This window comes from Chiloscyllium punctatum, chromosome X, assembly GCF_047496795.1.
Source record: "Chiloscyllium punctatum isolate Juve2018m chromosome X, sChiPun1.3, whole genome shotgun sequence".
In the NCBI taxonomy this organism is placed as follows: Eukaryota; Metazoa; Chordata; class Chondrichthyes; order Orectolobiformes; family Hemiscylliidae; genus Chiloscyllium; species Chiloscyllium punctatum.
The window spans coordinates 32,525,239-32,532,121 of record NC_092791.1 but is presented as its reverse complement, the minus strand read 5'-3'; positions in this window follow the sequence as shown (position 1 = coordinate 32,532,121).

The following is a 6,883-nucleotide window of genomic DNA, read 5'->3' as shown; positions in this document are numbered from 1 at the left end:
CTGATTTCTCTGCAGATACTACCAGACCTACCGAGCTTTTCCAGCAATCTTTTGTTTTCTGATCCTCCACATTGTTGTAGTATTGAAGGTTTTGACTCTTACTCTTTTTTCTCACTTCTCTGCTGCCACACCTGTGCATGCTGAGCTGACATTCCAAGGCCAGTGGTGTTCATGTGTTGGTCAATGGCTATCCCTTGCCTGTGAGTCAAGATGGTGTCAAACTGTGGTCTCAGTTGTGAAAACTTCTCCAGATTGAGCAATGTTATGACATTTTAAAGGGTTGATTATACAAATTCTTGTCCTTGGATCTGTTGTATTTAAATAGTATTTGATGTGCTTCTGTAAAATAGACCTGACTACTGGAGTTTTGGAAATTTCCCAAAATAAGGCTTTGGTAATGAAAGTTAAATTTATACTTAACAGAAATTTGAAAATTCACTTTGTGCTCCCTAATAAGGAGTTTGTATTGTTCCTTTTTTAAACAGTCTCCCAATTAGACTCCTTTTGTACTTAATGTAGCCTTAGAATATTAACTTCTAATTTGTGAAAAAGCAGACTTCCAGTTTTGAACTAATTTGAAGGTGTGTGTAGAAATATATCAAAAGCTTAAACAACCACTATTTGTTGTAATCCCTATTTGTTTTTTAAAGTTCCACAGAATTCTTCAAAAAGTATGCCAGATATTTGCTCTCGCTCTCTTGCTTGCACGCCCTCTCATCCTTTTGTGAATTGCTTTGTGGTGACCCATTTCTTCCCCCCCCCCCCCCCCCCCCCCCACCGCGCCACCAATCTCTAACCTTCTACAATCTCCAACCTTCTACAATCCCCTATATCCTTCTGTATCTCTGTAACTAGGACTCTAGGGTTTGAGCTATAAGGAGAGGCTGAATAGGCTGGGGCTCTTCTTTTTCTCTGGAGTGTAGGAGGCTGAGGGGTGACCTTTTCTATACAGGTTTCTAAAATCAAGGGCATGGATAAGGTGAATAGGCAAGGTCTTTTCTTTTCTCTTCCCCCCCCCCCCCCCCCCCCCCCCCCCCCAGATTAGGGGAGTCTGAAACTAGAGGGCATAGGTTTAAGATGAGAGGGGAAAGATTTTTAAAAAGGACCTGAGGTGTAAAAGACACAAAGACCAAAAATTAACCTGAGGATGGGACATACATGGAATGAGCTGCCAGAGGAAGTGGTGGAGGCTGGTACTACACTTTTTAAAAAAGGCAATGGGATGGGTATGTGAATAAAAAGTGTTTCGAGGGCTATGGGCCAAATGCTGGCAAATTAGGACTAGGCCATATTGGGATATCTAGTTGACGTGGACAAAATGGACCAAAGGGTCTGTTTCTGTGCTGTATGATTCTATCTCCTACAACACCCTATGCTCCTCTCTATCTCTAACTTCCTTCAGCCCCTACATCTACCCCTATCTATAACCTCCTCAAGCCCTTCTACCCCTCCTGATCTCCAGCCCCATGTCCCTCGCTTTCTCCGTCACCTCCTCCAGCCCTTTAAAACCACCCCGAGATCTGTGTTCTTCAGCATCCACAACTTTAATGTCCACCACATAGGCAGCTGAAGGAGTAGCCACCACAGAGTCAGATGTACAGTATGGAAACCGACCTCTCGGTTTCCCATCCATGCCAACCAGCTATCCTAAATAGATCTAACCCCATTTGCCAGTATTTGACCCAGAATCCTCTAAACCCATCCTATTCATATCCCCATCCAGCTGCCTTTTAAATGTTGTAATTGTACCAGCCTCCACCACTTCTGGCAGTTCATTCCATACATGCACCAGGGCCTTGGGCTTTGGAATTCCTTATCCAAATTTCCATCTCTCTATTCCTTTTTTACTTTTACTTTTCCTTCTATTTCCTTTACTAAGCTTTGGGTCACTTGTCCCTAATATTGACTTTGGTGGCTTGGGTTAAATTTTGTATCATGTCCTTATTGTTACACAGATTTGCTAGAAAATGTCAGTATGTGCAGATGTTTGGCCAGGACTAGATTGAATTTGATTGTGATTGTCTTTTCAGGTGATATATCTTCAGTAGATTCGATGATTTGGAGGTGCCAGTGTTGGACTGGGGTGTACAAAGTTTAAAAACCACACAACGCCAGATTATAGTCCAACAGGTTTATTTGGAAGCACTAGCGTTCAGAGTGCTGCTCCTTCTTCAGGTGGTTGTGGAGTATCAGATCGGTGGTGCCAGAATTTACAGTTTAGTGTGATGTAACTGAAATTATATATTGAAAAAGACCTGGATTGTTTAAGTCTTTCCTCTTTTAGAATGACCATGTTGGTTTCAGTTCTTTCATATGTAAATCCCAGAGCCTTTTTAAAAGTTACATTCTCAAGTGAACTTTAACAATAGGTGCCATGTTGTCTCAGATAATGCATTGATAGTGTGAGGTGCCCTGTGTCAGGCTGTCTGTGCCCCACGTTCAGACTGATTCTATTTCTAAAAAAGGGATTTACAGAATCTTACATGGGTTCATGCAGATTTTGAGCAAAATAAAATGTAATTCTGCAAGTACAAGTTCACCCCACAAACTTATGTGAGAGTGTGGGTGAGTGTAAAGGGTATAAGTGTGAGCATATGCAAGAGAGCTTGTGTATGAATCTGTAGGATGTGTGTGGTGAAGTGGGGTCACCTGTAGTGTGACATGAACCCAAGCTGTTGGTTGAGGCCGTCCCCTATCAGCCACTTTGCGTTGTTGCCTGTCCCGAAGTCCACTTTGGATAGTCACCTGAAAGTCCGAGGTTGAATGTCCTGGACCGCTGAAGTGTTCTTGGAGTGGGAGGGAACACTCCTGTCTGTTGATTGTTGTGCGGTGTCCATTTCATCCCTTGCCGTAGCCTCTGCTCGGTCTCACCAATGTGAGACACATCCATGTCAAGGATGGGCACCTCAGCACATCACTCTACCGCAAACCCACGGGTAACCTCATGATGCTACACTTCTCCAGCTTCCACCTGAAACACGTTAAAACAGCCATCCCCTACACGTACACCGGATCTATTCAGATAAGGAGGAACATGACGGGCATTTGGAAGTACTCAAGGGTGCTCTCGTAAGAATGGCCCACGATGCTCAACTCCTCGACCGCCAATTCTGTCGTGCCACAGTGAGAAACTGTAATGACCTTCTCAGGAGACAGACACGAGCTGCAACTGACAGGGTACCCTTTTCCAGAAGCTGAAAAACTATACCATATTCTTTGCAGCCTGCAACATATCATCATCAATGAGGATGAGCACCTCGCCAAGACCTTCCCCACATCTCTGTTTCGTGCCTTTAAACAACCAGCAAACCTCAAACAGATCATTATTAGCAGCAAACTGCTGGGCTTTCAGGACAACACCATACAACCCTGTCACAGCAGACACTGCAAGAAATGTCAGAGCGTTGACATGGATCCCACCATTACACGTGAGGCACCACCCACCATGGACGCAGCATATACTCGTGACTCAGCCAATGTTGTCTATCTCATACGCTGTAGGCGAGGATGCCCTGAGGCATGGTATGTTGGTGAGACCAAATGGAGGCTATGGCAATGGATGAATCGACAGCGCACCACAATCAACAGACAGGAGTGTTCCCTCCCAGTCGGGGAACACTTCAGCAGTCCGGGACATTTGACCTCCGACCTTCAGGTGACCATACTCCAAGGTGAACTTCGGGATAGGCAATGATGCAAAGTGGTCAAGCAGAGGCTGATAACCAAATTTGGTACCCACGGGGATGGCCTCAACTGGGATCTTGGGTTCATGTGACACAACAGGTGACTCCACTGCCAGAGAGAGACACACACACACACACACACACACACACACACACACACAAAATATTTGTACTTGCAGAATTACATTTTATTTTGCTCAAAAACTGCATGAATCCATGTAAGATTCTATTTCTATTTTTTAGAAATAGAACCAGTCTGAACACTGGGACACAGACAGCCTCACACCTTTAAAATTCACTTGAGAGTGTAACTTTAAAAAACAAGTTTTGGGATTTACGTATGAAAGAGCTGAAACCAACATGGTCATTCTAAAAGATGAGAGATTTAACAAACACTCCAGGTCTTTTTCAATATATAATTTCAGTTGTATCACACTGTAAACTTTTGCTATAAATTCTGTGTCTTACGATGTCATACTCCACAACCACCTGATGAAGGAGCAGCGCTCCTAAAGCTAGTGCTTCCAAATAAACCTGTTGGACTATAACCTGGTGTTGTATGATTTTTAGTTTCAGTAGATTCATACATGAAGAATGGACACTTCAGGTAAAGTGCTGCCATTCTTGGTGGAAGTTTGCTCCTCCTCCTTCCTGTAGGGCACTTTGTGATACGAGTTTTGAGAAGATTTGTAGCTCAGGTTGAGGTTTTGGATGTAGGTTTGCTCGCTGAGCTGGAAGGTTCATTTCTAGACATTTCGTTACCCTACTCGGTAACCTCTTCAGTGGGCCTCAGGTGAAGCAATGCTGAAAATTCCTGCTTTCTATTTGTATGTTTGGGTTTCTTTTTGAAAACTAGCACTTTTGGTGAAGTGCTTGGTTGCCTGAACTGACTGTGACTTGGTGTCCAATTTTGTTTCATCATGCCTGGTGAGTCATTTTTACCATTTTAATAACGCTGTATAAATGCAAGTTATTGTTGTTAGGGCAAAAAGTGTAATGTAACGTGTAACAATAGGGCAGGACAGAAGCAGGTTGATGCTAATTTTGAGAACCATAAGACATCAGATACTGAGGGTCATAGAATGTAAGAAAAAGAAGCAGGAGTAGGCCAAACAGCACATCGTTTTGCTATTCAGTACGATCCCAACTAACTACCTGTCTCTACTCCTTTCGTGTCAGCTTCCCATATCGTTAGATTGCCTGAGAAAAACAAAATTTGTCTACCCCAGCTTGAGTATAGTATTTTACAGAATCCCTACAGTGTGGAAACAGGTCCTTCAGCTCAAGAAGTCCACACCAACCCTCCGAAGAGTATCCCACACAAACCCATTCCTCTATATTTACCCCTGACTAATGCACCCAAGCTACACTATGGGCAATGTAACAAGGCCAATTCACCTAACCTGCACATCTTTGGAATGTGGGAGGAAACCCATGGAGACACGGGAAGAATGTGCAAACTCCACACAGACAGACAGTCACCTGAAGCCGGAATCAAACCTGGGTGTCTGGCACTGTGAGGCAGCAGTGCTACCCACTGTGCTGCCCCACAACATACCCAACAATTGAACATCTGCAATGCTCTGCAGCGCTGATTCACAGCCTTTTGAAAGAAGAAACGTCTTCTCGTCCCAGATTAAACAATTAATATCATATTGAGAGAGTGTGGCCCATTTCCCCAACTAACAGAAACAACTGGAGATAAGGCTGAGGTGTTGTACTAAGCAAACTGCCCCTGTGTAGAGCCTGTGTGGACAAGACTGATTGGCCTCCTTCTGTGCTGTGACTATTCTAAGATATTCCAGAAGCCCAAAACTATTGTAGCACGGTGACTTTATTCTTGTATTTGCCTGCTAATTTTTTTGTATTCCTTTGCACATATCTCTGAACATTAACATTTAAAATCACTTTTTTTTTTTGAAAATCTTCTATTCTGAATACTAAACAAAATTACACTTACACCTACATTAACCTCTATCTAGCCACCCCACCCATTGCCCAATTACTTAACCTGTCCATAATGATTGTGTCTTCACAGCTTGCTTCCTGACCTAGCTTTATGCCACAACAGAACTTCGTTGTATTACCGTCTGTCTCATTGTCTAAGCTATTAATGTAAATTGTAAATAGCTGAGGCTGCATCACTGACGCTATACTTAGAGTCACACAGTCACAGAGATGTACAGCAATGGAAACAGACCCTTCGGTCCAACTCATCCATGCTGACCAGGTATCCCAACATAATCTACTCCAATTTAGCAGCAACAGCCTATATCTCTCCAAAACCTTCCTATTCATATATCCATCCAGATGCCTCTCAAATATTGCAATTGTACTAGCCTCCACCACTTCCTCTGGCAGCTCATTCCATACACGCACCACCCTCTGCGTGAAAATGTTGCCCCTTAGGTCTCTTCTATATCTTTCCCTCCTCACCTTAAACATATGCCATCTAGTGCTTCATCTACCCCAGGGAAAAGACTTTGTCTATTGGTCCTATCCATGCCCCTCATGATTTTATAAACCTCTATAAGGTCACCCCTCAGCCTCCGATGCTCCAGGGAAAACAGCCCCAGCCTATTCAACCTCTCTCTATAGCTCAAATCCTCCAGCCCTGGCAACATCCTTGTAAATTTTTTCTGAACCCTTTCAAGTTTCACAACATCCTTCCAATAGGGAGGAGACCAGAATTGCACGCAATATTCCAAAAGTGGCCTAACCAATGTCCTGTACAGCCGCAACATGACCTCCCAACTCCTGTACTCCATATTCTGACCAATAAAGGAAAGCATACCAAAAGTCGTCTTCACTATCCTATCTACCTGCAACTCTACTTTCAAGGAACTATGAACCTGCACTCCAAGGTCACTTTGTTCAGCAATACTCCTTAAGACCTTACCATTAAGTGTACAGATCCTGCTAAGATTTGCTTTCCCAAAATGCAGAATTAAACTCCATCTGCCACTCCTCAGCCCACTGGCCCATTTGATCAAGATCCTGTTGTAATCTGAAGTAACCTTCTTCACTGTCCACTACACCTCCAATTTTGGTGTCATCTGCAAACTTACTAACTATACCTCCTATGTTCACATTCAATTCATCTATATAAATGACAAAGTAGTGGATCCAGCACTGATCCTTGTGGCACTCCATTGGTCACAGGCCTCCAGTCTGAAAAACAACCCTCCTCCACCACCCTC